Source organism: Magallana gigas, chromosome 3 (assembly GCF_963853765.1).
Source record: "Magallana gigas chromosome 3, xbMagGiga1.1, whole genome shotgun sequence".
Lineage (NCBI taxonomy): Eukaryota > Metazoa > Mollusca > Bivalvia > Ostreida > Ostreidae > Magallana > Magallana gigas.
The window spans coordinates 49,807,080-49,822,868 of NC_088855.1; the positions used below are offsets into that span (position 1 = coordinate 49,807,080).

Consider the following 15,789-nt stretch of genomic DNA (forward strand, 5'->3'; position numbering starts at 1 on the left):
TTCTATTTTCATGTAGACGCATTATAGATGATTTTCTATACGTAGTAGTAACGATTTCATTAGTTGATAAATAAAGAAGGGTAGAATAGGTGAGACTTAGTACGGTGGAATATACTGTAATATTATTATTAATTATTATTATTTATGTGTTTTAATACCGAGAAATCGGGTGAGTTATGTAAAACGTTTTAGATACAATAGACATGCTACCAAACTAACCAAACGTTGTGCCAAATAGGTACGAAAACTAAAAAGAAAACACAACAATACAACTCACCTTGTGGTCATAAACTTCATTCTTCATAGTTGGCTTGAACTTAGTTTGCTTTCTAATGAACGGTACCAGTAATAAGGTTTTTAAAAAAGTAGTTACACTATTTGACCAATAGAATCTTTGATTCTCGGACATTGACTTTCACACTGATGGCCGATATTTCTCTCTTCATCTCAACTTGTACTACATGATGTGACAAAACTTGAAGAAAAATATATGTTAGGATGAATAAACTTTCACTGTATTTGAATAGGGACCCCTAACATACATCAAAGCCGCTGAGCCTTGGCAACAATTTTCACTTGGCTCGTCATAACCATTAGCTTAAGGAGGCTGGGGGTAAAAAAAAAAAAGAATTCTCCAAAATTCACAAAATTTGCAGAAATGTTTCATATAATCTTAATTTCATTTTAATGTGAAAGACCACATCACAATCATCGATAATTTTATCATTTATTGCATCTGAATATATTGCACATTTTGTAAAAAAAAAAAATTATGAAAAATAAATACAGGCAAAAAACATACCAATAACATTACAAAATATTAACACAATAACAAAAACTTTACATTTTCTGTTTTAAAGAAAAATATCACAATATTACCAAGAATATATATGTCACACAAATGTAAATATGTAAAACAGAAAAAAAGTAACCACAAGATAATTTCTAAATTTTAACATAATAATAATAAATACATGTGTAATAAAGATTGAGCATTCCAAAAAAAGTTCGATGGTGAAATTAAAAAAAAAATATTTGAACAATACATTTGGAGTTTTACAAGTAACCTCCCTTTGGGAAGTTTGAAAAATACTGAAAAACAGCTGAAACGATTTTTTTTTTGCATCTTGTGACCCTTTGTAAACCATCAATTGACTCTTTAAATAACGCTTCGATACCATCATATCCATTTCTTTCAAAAGACAATTTCAGATGTTGATACCGAAGACAGAAGCAGCAATTTTTGCAGCCATGAATTTAGACAATATTTTAGATGAAACTAGATGTAAAAGAGAGTTGAAATTTACATGTTTGGATTTTCTATATTGTAATGCATTGTAAACATAAGACAATGGAAAACTATTTCAACATTGTGGACTCTGAAACAGAATGAAACTTCAAAAAGCTCTCTAAGGCAACGGCATCATCTAATACATTATGAGCTTTATAAGACAAACCTGCATCGTGAACCAGTGATGACTGGGAATAGCTTTTCTTGCCTGGTAATAAATCTTTAAATAGGGGTAAACTGTCTACAAATCCTATAATATAATCAAAATTAAAACAGGTTTTGGTTACACTGTTCATAAAAACAACAGAGTCAAAAGACTTGGCATTATGGGATACCCAGAACTGGGCTGTTGAACTCTTTCATCCAAGTGGAAAATCTTGCAATAGCCTCAGGTAATGGTACAGAATCAAGCTTCTCTCCTTCCTTGTACAGTGCAATACCATCAAAGGATATCCCGGTTGTTGCTGAAGCAGAATGGATAATCTCTTCATCTGGAAGCACATACTGGTTGAATTGTCTTTCCTAACAGCTTGCAGCTATTTGCGTAATTGATGACAATCCTAAAGAAAGGGAAAAGTATTTTTAAATAAAAGAAAATCCCAAAATTACTGCATTGAAATTTATAAATATACATGGACAGCAATTATTACATATTGTAATAATATGAAAAATATATGTCCTTGTATTTGCCTACATTTGTCAAAACACATACCAAGACCTGTAGTCTCCAGATCAAAGCAGATGAACGTATAATTTCCATCTGCAAGAGTTGATATGGTTGGCGAGGATGATGGAGGAGGTATCTCATGAATATCATCTGCCGTAGAAGAGTCTTCCAAGTTTACACCAGACGCATACGTGGTACTCTCTCTCTCATTTCTTTGCACTCTAACGCTGATTGTTTCTTAGATTTCAACGATGACCTTCTCTTCTTGAATGTAGTTGATTACTTCCGTTCACAGTCCCTTGTCCTTTTCAAATCATGTTGAACTAATACTTTCTTAGTGTGCTCTCCTGGTGACAACAGCAGTTCTTCATTTACCTTTGAAAAGATTCAATGCATAATAAATAAAATAGTGAAGGATATTTATATATCATGTAAAACAAGTAATATAGTAGATCCTTTTCAATTGTAATGCCATATTCCTATGAACAACTTCAAACCTACCTTCAACACATAATTACTTCCTAAGTTTTTCTGGACAGTAGCAGCAGCAACTCTAAACGATGTGCTTTCGGATCCAGAAAAATGCATTCGCTTTTGGGCCTTTGACGCAACTGTGTTGTTGAAGCTCTCATTAGACTGCGAACTCCCTAAATTTGCCGATTTTTCTGCTTTGTCTGCATATGTTAAAATAGTCTCTTGAAGGTCATCTTTCAGCTTAGTGTCACTAAGGTATCTCTTGTACGGTAAATTCTTGGGAATATAATTACCAGGATTCCAAACAAAGCCAAAATTTTCGCTGCAATGACTGTGTCTCCAAAAAAATGAGGCTTTCAAGTTTGATTTCAAATTTGCTAGATTTTTCTTGTTCAATGCAATGATAATATTGAAACACTTTTTCAAATGTGAAATGGTTTTGGTACTTGGCTGTCTGTACTTTTTGGCTATTTGTAGACCATATAATTTGTTGGTAAAATGTTTCGTTGCATGGTTAGAACTTCCTCGCCCTTGCTATTGTCGTTGTGTCATCATCCATAACAATGGTTTCCACGCTAATGTTTTTGTCTTCAAGATCTTTTAGCATGCTAACCGCCATATCACATTCCATTCCTGTTTTAATATGAATTTATTTATTAATGTTTTTACCTTTCTAAATTAAATCAATCCATAATGTCAGATACATGTAGGTGTAATTATTTTCTGAAAGTTATTTTAGACAAAAAATTGCACATGTTACAGTAGGACTGTTATTTACCTTTAGCACTACCATCGCAATTTTTTCTGCAGTCATGTTGTTTTGGTGGTTCTTTGGATATTGCAGAAAGTTCACAAAATCTATAGCTTTTGATTCTTACGGCATAACTTATGATCTTAACAGTTTTGCTTCCAGTTTTTGCTTTTGTTATTGAAAGTTGATTCATAAAAACTGCACATATTGGTTTTTATCATACATATTCCTAAAAATGCAATTTAATCTACGAAAAGGAAATACAACATTATTCACTTTTATATATTTTATATATTGAATTCACCTGACAAACTGCTGTAGGATCTACCACGCTTCTGCCATCCTGCATCAAAGGACAAATCTACCCCATCACTAAGAAAACATAAACATTTAAAAATCTATTTGTAAAAATTTACAAAATATATAAAATTTTGCATTTTTTCGATTTAAAAAACATATTTTTTTTTCTGGTTATTTCACATGATTGTGAAAGTATTGGTATGCATTTATTATTAGATTTAAGAAGAAAAAAAAGCACAAAACACATACTCATTACAAAGTTCTATTTCCTTTGCTGCATATTCCTCAGAAGACGTGTTTGCAATTTCTTCAATTTTTTCCCAACTTCTCTTTCTCTTGCTTTCAAAGACTTTGTTGAGATTCCAGGAATATTTAAACATGCAAGCAATTCATTTTTTGCAGTTGTACCTGTTACAAACCAAGAAATAGCAATACATGAAAAATATAAACAGTTGCTTTGTCATACAATATTGTATTGAGAGAAAAATAATATCCATATCTAAATTGTCACATATATTTTATTTCTACACATTTTATTTTATGACTATTATGTTACCTGAAGCAAGCTTTGTGTTGACATCCCAAGTGTAGGCTGATTTTCTCGTGAATTTGTCTTCTACACGATGGGTACTTATGTCTTTTCCCTGAAGATATTAAAGTGACATTTTGGCAGGAGGAGCATACAATACTATAAATGCTCCCCAAACCAAAATGTTGTTCATCTACAAAGTTTTTAAATGCAGTGGCTGGTGGCATGTAGTGCATTGTTGCAACCACTATTGAAATAAAACCACTATTGAAATAAATTATTTCAATAGTGGTTGGGAATGCATTTCATTAGAAAAATCGCTTTGCAACCACTATTGAAATAAAACCACTATTGAAATAAATTATTTCAATAGTGGTTGGGGATGTATTTCATTTGAAGAATCACATTGTAACCACTATTGAAATACAACCACTATTGAAATAAATTATCTAAATATTGTTCCGGGATGTAATCCATTTTAAAAATCAATTTACAGACACTGTTGAAGAACATATTCTATTAAAATTATTTTTCAATCGTAGCTTAGAATGAATATCTTTATAAGTATTACTTTGAAAATTTATATTTTTTTCTTTACGTTTCTCTTTCTACAGACATATCATGTTCTATGAATATTGTATATTACATGTATTTAAATGATAGTGAACATATTGTCAATTGCCAGAACTTCTATTCAAACCCCCTGTATAATGAATCATTATTTATTGATAAATATTATTATAAATATTACTATTGAGATAAATTATTTCAATAGTGGTTAGGGATGTACGTCATTACGACAACTATTTGAATATATTATTTCAATAGTGGTTAAGGATGCGTTTCATTTCAACCACTATTGAAATAAATTATTTCAATAGAGGTTAGGGATACCTTTCATTTCAACCACTATATATAGTGTTTATATATATATTTATTATATATATATATTTATTATATATATATAATGAAATAACAATTATGTATAATTTATAAAAAAAAAAAAAATCGAATTACTATTTGCAAATTGATACTTGAAATGAAGTACATCCACGACCTATACAATAAAAATATAATAAATGTGATGTGTAAAATGAAATTTATTGCCAATACTGCACAGTTATTCTTGTACTGAAATACATCTATACAATTACGATTATCATAATGTATTTCAATAAAGATTATTATAATGATATATGTTATATAATATTTTAAATGGTGTTTGTATTTCAAATGTGGTTGCAAATTATTTCTCATAATAAGCTTCAAAACCCACCACTATTGAAGTAATTTATTTCAACAGTGGTCGTTATAAAACTCATTACCAACCACTATAAAAGTAATTTATTTCAATAGTGGTCGTAATAAAATTCATCATCAACCACTATTGAAATAATTTATTTCAATAGTGGTCGTAATAAACTTCATCACCAACCACTATTGAAATAATTTATTTCAATAGTGGTCGTAATAAAATTTATCACTAACCACTATTGAAATAATTTATTTCAATAGTGGTCGTAATAATCTTCATCACCAACCACTATTGAAATAATTGATTTCAGTAGTGGTCGTAATAAAATTCATCACTAACCACTATTGAAATAATTTATCTTAATATTGATGTTTATAATTACATGTATCCTTAATTGATTTATTTTAATATACAGGGGGTTTGAGTTGAAGTTCCGGTAATTTCCAATGTGTTAATTCTTGTTCAAATAATTTACGATTTTCACATTATATATCAATAGAAAGAAAAAGGTAAAGAAAAGAATATGAAAACAATTCTATACATCATTCAACGAGATTTTTTTTATTTCTGCACAACAGTAAAATCCGAAAAGAGGTACGTTAAATTGATAGTCTCGGTTATAATTACTGTAAAATATAAGTCTTCAATACCTTTATTGTGAATTTGAAATCAAAATTGTTTGCATTTTAATTTGCGTGAATTGGTTATATATTTTTGCACACCCGTGAAAATTGTAACATTATACCATATTTCCTTTTAGTCTTGATTATTAATACCGTAAAATATGCAAGTATAATACCTACATTTTGTATCTGATATTGTTCGTTAGATAAAGTGTTTCTTGCGTTACAATAGTAATAACAAAGTAATATTTCTAAAAAGTTCATTCTCGTATACAATAAAAAAAAACTAATCTTTAAAAGTGTCTGTAAAGTGACTCTTAAAATGAAATGCATCCCCAACTACTATTGATATAATTACTTCGATAGTAATTGTATTTCAATAGTGGTTGCAAAGTGATTCTTCAAATGAAATAATCCCCAACCACTATTGAAATAATTTATTTCAATAGTGGTTTTATTTCAATAGTGGTTGCAAAGTGATTTTTCTAATGAAATGCATTCCCAACCACTATTGAAATAATTTATTTCAATAGTGGTTTTATTTCAATAGTGGTTGCAACAGTGCATCCTTGATATGCCATAAATGCAATTTCCACCACTAGTCTGCCTTCTTTCCAATTTATTTTCGAGGATTTTCTGTTAAAAAATTGTATTTTATTTTTCATTTTAATAACTAAGCTATTTCTATAAACTCATTATCCTTACTCTTGAGATATAATATTTAATAAAACAATTTAAATCATTATTTCATATTAAACAAAATTTTCTTACCATGGAAATATTGTTCATCTTCAGTATCTGTGTCTGGTTTCATTGTTATCAACCCATGCCATTTAGGATGAGTTTTATCTTTTTCACTATGTAAAACAAAAGAAAAAAATATCATTACGTTATGGGTTATGGACTATATCAAATTATCATTATGTGAAGAAGAAAATTAATATTTGTACTTTTGATTTTATAAAAAAAACAAATATTCAATACCATTACCTGGAAGATATTACAGAGCGGTTACAGTCACTTGGCGGGATTTCCAGCACCGGTGATGCCGATAAACTCACGCATTTGATATGGGGTTTCTTCTTGGAGGAATATGCATGGTTATGTAACGCATGCACTTCAGATAAATCGTTTGTGTTGTTGTTGTTTAAATCGCATGTCTGTGATTGACCCACGAATCGGCCATTCTTGTCTCTTCGTTTGTTTATCTTCGCCATTGTTGTTGTCAGGCACTATTATTACCTTACTTGTGAAAAAGTTGGTTTTAGGAAAGATAACTCTTCCAGTACGATGTAAGAGTTAAATAACATTAAAATGAAAATCTTTTTGTGTAGAGATAAAAACGCTTTAAAATGGCAGCAACCACCTCGTTAAGTCAAGAATTTGAAAAAAAGTGATGCATATTCACTACCGGACCACCTTAGCCCAGTTCCTTTAAGCAGAGTCCATCGGAACATCAATTGCAGAGTTTTAAACGCATTCTTGTGGTCATAACTATGCACATTGCTTGTCTGATGAACAATAATCACTATAGAAACCGAAGAAATAGTTATTCAAAGATCGTTTCGCTTTTTACATTTTTTACCCCAAAATATGAGCCCCGTAATATAGAATAAATATTTTGTCAATTTATATGCCACTCTTCTAAAGATTGCACACACCATGTATAGTCGAATAACCCTTAAATTCGTCAAAGAAGCCGAGAATGTTTAAATGTTAAAACATTTTTATTTGGTAGTAAAAATGAAGTTCTCACTTTTCATTTCTGGTTGCAAATGATAACAATGATGTACTGCTTTCTTTTGACAAATAATGTTTATGTTCCTTGTTGCTTTTAGTATACACCTTAAAAAATGAAAAACTGAAAACACTGCAACATGGCCCCTTTTAAACGTTTGAAATTGACCCTTTAAAACGAATATATTGTAATATTTTGGCTTAAAGCTTCCAGCATGGCCTGTTTAAAACGTTTAAAACATTTTTCTCAAGGAGATTTTCATTATAAGCATAATACTAGATACTCTCCATGGGTAATACCTGCGGGGAGAAAGTCGGTCCTGTCCTTAAGCACAACTCTGGCCTTTGCATCTTTGCACTTTCGCCTTCGCATTTTTTTATTGCATTCACAGGCACTGTACTCGCCAAGGTTTTCCAATTAATCCATGCTGTTATCGGTACGCATGCGCTAGGCCATCGCGCTTACTATGAATGTTTATAAATATTTTAATGTGTACATGTAACATATATGTTTACCAGTGCTGGCTATGCCTAATCATTATCTACTCCGAACAAAATTTAATGTCCGCCATAATGTGTACAAATCCACTTCCAGCCGTCTCTTTACAGTGGACCAAACACAGTAACAATGTTATTTCATTATGCGACACTCCTTGTTAATGCATGGATCTAGAGGGGGATAGGGGGTCCGCCCCCACCCCGGAAAATTAAATATTTATAATTTCACGCAGTAAAAGGGGAGAGGGAGTCCGGACCCCATCCCCCTGGTTAATTTTATCTAATTAATTTTATAAAAATAAGATTTCCAAAATATGCCTCGGAACCCTTTAAAAGATGGAGAGCTCCGCAATTATAAAACATAGGTAATCACAGATTACAAAGCTCACCGAGACGAGGCATCACCTTTATGAGGCGTCGCCTTTATGAGACCACCTTTATTATATGAAAACCATCCTTTATGATCTTGGATATTCATGGATTCTGTTTTGAAACAATATCGTATATCATCGTTTATCATCTTTTAAAAAATTGTATGATAATCATATGTTCATATGTTAATCCATACAATCATATAAAATTAAAATTGCATCCTATCATAATTACAATATATATCATATAATACCATAAAATACCGTAAAATATTGTGAGATATGATATTGTTACGTACGATATGACATTGTATTGTTTTATACATTATTGTATTTGATCAAACAATACAATATTATAAAACATAATTCAATATTGTATTATATGAAACAATATCAAACTGCAATAATACATCATAACATTGAAACATATAATATTATATTGTATAATTAAGCATTGAATCATTATTGTTTGAAAGATGTGGTCTCATAACTGCAACGGTGTGTGCATACAAATTGTATAACGCGCGCTAGCGCGTTATAAAAATTTGCTTGCACACATTGTTACAGTTATGAGACCACATCTTTCAAAAAATAATGATTCAATGCTTATATTTACGTTTTTTAAAAATGTATTTCCTACCCGCAAATATCATTTTTTTAAAAGGCTCTGTCTTATTAAACAAGTGATGCGAAATTAACAGAATGGCCACTGGAACAGCCACAATATGCTGACAAAAATAGTACGCAGCGTTTTAAATTTTAATAACACAATTTTATTTTTATTTTTGTAATTTAATGAATTTACTCTTAGTATACTAAGAAATTAATCAATTGAAATCATTTAACTGTCAAAATATATTTACATCAATGAAATATTTATCAGCGTAAGTATAATATCAGGTCGTTATCCGGTTTGAAGTCGCGAGAAGAGTCAGTTCTTGTTCTTTGAGAAATACTGAAGAAATACTGAATGTATTCATACGCACCAGATTTGGTGATTATGTCTTCTGTGTTGTGTGTAAATATCACTAAAATTAACCAATGCAATTTAATAGAGGGAGAGAAAGTGAATATAGACATTATAGTATGATATTGTATTGTATGATACTGTATCATATTTGATACATAATATGATATTGTATTATAAAATACAATATAATTTGATAAACATTGTATCATATCAAATGAAACAATATCATGGGATAAAGTAAAATATTATATAATACAATCATACTATACCCATTGTATCATATGATACAATAATATACAATAAAATCTCATAAAATACAATTCCATGTGATATGATAATTTATTACAGTGGAACCTCAGTTATCCGGACGCTTTCGTTCCCAAGTCCAATCGTCCGGATAGGTGAAGCGTCCGGATATCTTAAATGTGTCTATTGTTATCGTGAATGTTACTGTATTTGTATACAATGGCTCCCAGTGTTGATACTAGTTTTTTTGCCTTTCATACCATATAGCAACACATGCTAGAGTTGTCTGTTGATATGAATATTTTTATTTTATTATTTTGTCATTAAATATTAACCGGACAATAATGATAACCGAATCTAGCTAAATTCTTTGTGTCCAAGTGTGATATGTGTGTGATACACTGTTGTTCGCAATTTTTCAATTTTTGAAAGTGATTTGGGAGTCAGTGTGTTTATACAAGCTACTCATGGGGGTCTAGCACGTAAAAAAGGTGTGAAACTTCATTGACAGGGGTAATCTTTTGTACTGAGTAGGGTATCATCAAATTTTACCGTCCGGTTAAATGAAGCAAGATTAGTAGTAAATCAGTGTTTTGTGGTAAAAACAGATCGTCCGGATCCGGAACGCGGAATTCCGGATAAATGAGACAAAATAACGTATAAAAAATCTGTTCTTAAATATAATCGTCCGTAAACTGAAGCGTCCTGTTATCTGGCGTCCGGATATCTGAGGCCCCACTGTACATACTTAGTAATAAATACAGGTTTTATGCACATGTGATACAGATGACATCACAATATCCGTATCGGCCTCCGGGGCTGATACAGGGTATCAGCTGATACGGATCCGTATCACACCCCTTGCGGAACTCCTCTGCCTTTTTTCGCTTCGGCATTTTTGCATGTTTACAGACGAAAAATAAAACATTTTCAGTTACAGTCGACATTTTTAAGTGCAGTTGAAAACTTCAAATGCTAGCAAATGTTTTAAAGCAGTCAACTTTGTAAAGCCTGATGAAATTCCGTTCTGTAGCTTCAGGTTTGTTAAAACAAGAAGAACTCATATTTTTATTAAATACATGTACATGTCCAAATGATATGAGTAATCAATTTGTTCGAGTTGATGGGTTTTCTTTTTAAATTTATTACTAAGTATGTTATAAATATAATAATAGATACCCTTTTCCATATCACAGCTTGTATCAGCCCTCGACCAATATCAACCCTCGGGCCTTCGGCCCTCGGGCTGATATTGGAGTCTCGGGCTGATACAAGCAGTGATATGGAAAAGGGTATGTATTATTCTCTATATATCATATAAACCAATATCATATTATCCAATATCGTATGATACGATATTTGATAATATCATAATATCATAGGGATCATGTTACATCATTTAACAACAACTACATCTATCTATCAAGCAAGTAGCAAGTTTGAGTGAGGTAGGAGATTTCTTTAGCATCCTTGATAATGGAGATCAGGCTTTGCATCTGAAGCAACCTCTGCGTTTCATTTATAATATAGTTAAATCAACTATGCAAGCTATCTATCTAGCTATAAAACATGTGACCTGTTCCAAAATACTAAACCTCAACAAGAATCATAAACCTATGGCTCTGATTCAGCATTCAAGCCTGTCAGGTGCATCACTATAATAAAACGCATCATCCATACAAGTTTAATGAAGTTAGGACCAGTAGTAACTAAGATATTATCATTAGAGGGCACCAGCTCCAAAAACCTTTACCTCCTCCTGCATCCGAAACCTATAGCTCAGATTCAGCACTCAAGCCTGTCTGGTGTATCAGTATCATAAGACACACCGTCCATGCAAGTTTGGTGAAGTACGGACCAGCAGTAACTTTTATATTGCTATTTAAGGCACCTGCAACAAAAACTTTAACCTGCTCCAAAACCCTTAACCTCCTCCAGCATCTGAAAGTTAGGAACCAGATTCAGTAGGTCCAGATGCATCCTCAATGTAACTTTGGTGAAGAGAGAACAAGTAATAGCTTAGATACAGGAGCTGCAACTAAAACTTTAACCAGCTCCGGACGCCTATATGCTCCCATTGACTTCGTTTCGGTGAGCTGAAAAGGCGAAAGCGCGAAGATTCGAAGGCGAGAGTGCGAAGTTGCAAAGACAAAGAAGCGGTAGTAGTATCACTTCTTCGCCTTCGCAACTTATCATTTTCGTCTTCGCATCTTCGCGCTTCGCCGTTGCATCTTCTATATTATTCATATTGTTCATGAATTATACTTGCATTGAGGATTTTCGCAATACAAACTGCTGGGTATACAAGCGCATCACCCAGAATTATTGATGAAACCAAAATTGTGAAAAGTTTACTCCACTGTTATGCATTATAACCAAGCTGAAGTTAGAGCCATTACGCCAGTAGAGGTGAACGACCAATAAGGAAAATCGTCAAAGTACTGAGAGTACTCGTACAGAAAATATATTTTACTTTATCCTCGGCATACTTTTATAAGTTTAGTTAATATCAAGATGATTAATGCATCAATAGTTTGTATGAGCATTGGTAACGTTGGATACAATAAATACCGTGTGATCAAAATCAAGAGGGATATAAACCCCTAACATGGGCCCTAACCTCTTATCAACGTTATTAGAAACAATCTTTTCTTATTATAATCGATCAGTGTTTATTATATATTAAGATTTACTATAGTCAGGTACTCTTCACAAATTTGCTCTAAAAGAATAAAGTCTATCCATGATCACAAATACAACATTACAACAAATGTTTAGAATATTGATGTTCATGTATTACGTAGAAGAAACAAAACTAACTCAGAATGGTTGTTTTTAAAAATCACTTTCCCCAAGAAATGTAAATAAGAAGTATCCATATTCCTACGTTACCTGCCCCCTTAGTCTTTTTCCATTAAGATATATTCATGTATCATTCCTCGATTGACAATTCATTCACCAATGAATATTGCTTATATTATTACAACAATTATTCTTTCATGATTGTTCGTTAATTATCACACAATATCCTCATTGTGTATGAATTTTTCCTTTATATGCGTCTTTTCCCGCCGTTTGTCGACGAGAGAAGTATCGTAACTGTTAACAATCAATTTGTGGCATTGTGAGAGTGTTTTGCATGTGCTTGCTACGGATATAAAAACTATATACAGCGATTTATTTACAAGATCGGTGTTTATAACTTCAAAATCAGTTGAACAGAGTGAAAAATAAAGTAACTTCAAAGTCATATCTTGGATACGGTGTAACCAATTTCTATTCATGTTTACGGGGGGGGGGGGGGTCAATTTTTTATGGGGGTCATTTTTCTTCATGTTTAACATGAAGAAAAATAACCCCTGGGTCTTTTTTCTTCAGAAAAATCCAATTATTCTTCAGCTAGGGGGGTCATTATTCTACGTAGAAAAATGACTTCCGGTCATTATTCTACGGGGGTCATTATACTTCATTACACCGGCTTACCAGTATTCCAATATTTAATAGGAATCCTGTTTTGATTTTATCATTTTAGTAATGTGGTAAAACCAAAATTAAGTCGTACTTCTAGTTTAAACATTACTGAGACGCAAATAAAGTTCAATTACCAATTTATGTTCAAGTGGCAATTAATGGATTACGGAGTTACTGCTGTTAGGGTTATGTTAATCGTGAATTCAATTCCTTATTACGAATTCAAAATATTTAAATACACAATTTTTGTGTATTTGGTTGGTAAATGTTATACTCGATATCATGGAGGGTTCAAAGATAAACGCTGTAAAGTAAAAGTCAATCACTTTCTTAATGGTCAATTTACCCCCCCCCCCCCCCCCCCCGTTCATTTTATTATTTTTTTTTTCAAATTTTAGGTACGGCATACAATGCTTTATTGTATAGACCTCAATGTTCAAAATGTGGACGTCTTTAATCAATGACAATTTTAGACAGAGAGGTATTTGAGAGTCACATAAGTAAATATTTAAACATCAGACGTAATCTTAGATACGTTATATTTAGGCTAAACTAAATGTGTTATGGTTTCTGCTTTTTGATACATGACGAGGTTTTTGATGTATGATTATATATTTTCTTGTACTATCATGTATTTTTCCATTATGAATTGTTTAACAAGACCTTTTCGATTTTTTGTGGTCTGTGTATTCTTGGGGTTCACAATTAGCAAACACCAATTATTGCGTATTGCTTTAGTTGAATTATAACACTGGAAGGTTTAGTCTTGTAATTTAGGCGCAAAGGGGCTAAAACCTTTACGTGACAATTAAAGGGGCTATGTTAAACAAACTCTTGAAATGCAATGACGTATTTTGCTCGGTTTAACCAGAACAGTTAGAACCTAATCATGAAAATAACGAATTCTGATGACAAGTGGAAAATTGAATTTAAACTTATATGATAACTTGCTTCCTATTTTGTATGTAGAATAAAATTGATCTAGACCCTTCATCCAATATTTATTTAACCAATATGGGATTCAAACTATGCACTATGCTTTATATTTACCAATATCAAATGATGATCAGAAATTCCTTTTTGAATAAATAATAATATATAACATAATACGTATTTCTTTTGTCACAATTTACATTCATAAAATTTGTTATCATGTATTTTGAAATGTAAATTACCTGAATGAGAACTCTAACATGAAATGAATAATTTTTAACAAAATTAGGCCTCAGAAATGAGCGGCATTATATATTATGTCTTTTTATGAAGAAAAAAAAAACATACAGAGAGGTTTTGTTGAAAGAATTATCGAATCAATGAATGTGTCAAAAGGTAGATATTTCAATAATTGTAATTTTAAACATCTTCTCTTTTTTCAAACAAAAACCTGCTCGTCTCACACTAAGTGATGAAAAATCTCTGTCTGATAAACACATGTACAATAGATATGATCTTTCATTAATGTGGTATGAGGATGATTTGGCGGATTTTCTGTTAGATTCTTATGAAATTGATATAGACCGTGAGTCTTAAGTGAAAAAACGTGTAATCATACAGGCACGTAACTAATTTTCTCTTAAATTAAATTTGAATAATCGTGTAAGATTCAGGTAACAATTCCGATATAAAGAGATGATTTTCCAATGAAAGTGTCCAAACTTCCAAGAATCCATCAAGATGGTAAGTTAGATAAGTTCTATCTTAGATCGATTTATGTCGTTATGTTTAAATGATAAAGCATTTAACTGTGTTTGTCAGCCTTATATTATATTACATGATCGAAGTGAGAGTGTGAATGAACATTTCTTGGTTTAGCACAACTAAAGGACTTTTTTTTAAAATGTGATTGATGTTAAAGCCACTGTTGCAAATTATTTGAATATAAGTTATTTTCCAATAACAGGAAATACAATCTGATGCAAGCTTCGTTAAAAACATCAACTTAAATATTTATGCTAAACTCAGTCATTTTGTGGTTTTGTCTGTATGTCTTATACCATTTTTTTCAACGGTATTTGACTTTACACTGTCCTAATAAACATTTATTTAATATCATCAATATATTTCCAATGTCCCTGAGGTTACATATAATAATCAAAGTACTGAAGTACTGAAAGCCACGCTCTTTTGGTGTGTCTTTATGCATATTGTGTAGTAAAGACTGAAAATCTCTCTCTCTCTCTCTCTCTCTCTCTCTCTCTCTCTCTCTCTCTCTCTCTCTCTCTCTCTCTCTCGTGCTTTTAATGTCGGCAAAGCATCAGAGAGCGACCAAATTTTGTAAGCGGCTATAAACAAAAAATATGTATGTCTAGTAGAAGTTAAAAAGTTCAACAGTTGCTGCCTTGAATTTTGCAACAAGCATTATATATTCAATTACCATTTCTTCATCGCGCAGCAAAGTAGTTCATGGAAATTCATGCGCATTGTATGTGTCCAAAATGCATAGTAATGTTTTAAAAACACGTTATTAATAAGAAAACTAAAAAAGATAGATAATTCATCCAAAATTAAAAACAAAAAAACAAAATGCCAACACTTTTGACAAAACGTGGCTTTTTGTGTAACTATTTGGTATAGCGGAAGCTTTACCTTGACGCTGTTTGGTTTTA

General features: G+C 31.6%; 1 long non-coding RNA gene across 1 annotated transcript; it reads right to left on the reverse strand.

Moving 5' to 3' along the window:
• Positions 1 to 936: 936 nt before the first annotated feature.
• LOC105330459 (uncharacterized) lies at positions 937 to 3,882 on the reverse strand. The gene is made up of 5 exons (XR_010711593.1): positions 3,733 to 3,882; positions 3,211 to 3,555; positions 2,460 to 3,065; positions 2,004 to 2,333; positions 937 to 1,851 (listed from the first exon to the last, which is right to left on the reverse strand). It is a non-coding gene; the product is annotated as an uncharacterized lncRNA (long non-coding RNA).
• Between the last annotated feature and the right edge of the window lie 11,907 nt (positions 3,883 to 15,789).